Genomic DNA, 440 nt, shown 5'->3' on the forward strand with positions numbered 1-440 from the left:
AGGGAGAGGGATAGAGAGTTAGAAACACAGATCAGCTGCCTCCTGCACTTACCCCACTGGGGATGTGCCTGCAACCAAGGTACATGCCCTGGACTGGAATCGAACCTGGGACCCTTCAGTCCCCAGGCTGACGCTCTATCCACTGAGCCAGACCGGTTAGGGCTAGCTCAATTTGATCTTTTTTTTTAAATTAAATCTTTTGTTTGGGGTTCTCTGTGCTTCCTGGACTTGTAAGTCTATTTCTTTCACCAGGTAGGGGAAGTTTTCTGTCATTATTTCTTCAAATAGGTTTTCAATATCTTGCTCTCTCTCTCTTCTTCTGGCCCCATAATTCGGATGTTGGTATGCTTGAAGCTGTCCCAGAGGCTCCTTACACTATCTTTGTATTTTTGGATTCTTTTTTCATTTTGCTTTTCCAGTTGGGTGTTTTTTGCTTCTTC

Source organism: Myotis brandtii, unplaced genomic scaffold (genome assembly GCF_000412655.1).
Source record: "Myotis brandtii unplaced genomic scaffold, ASM41265v1 scaffold115, whole genome shotgun sequence".
NCBI classification, from domain to species: Eukaryota; Metazoa; Chordata; class Mammalia; order Chiroptera; family Vespertilionidae; genus Myotis; species Myotis brandtii.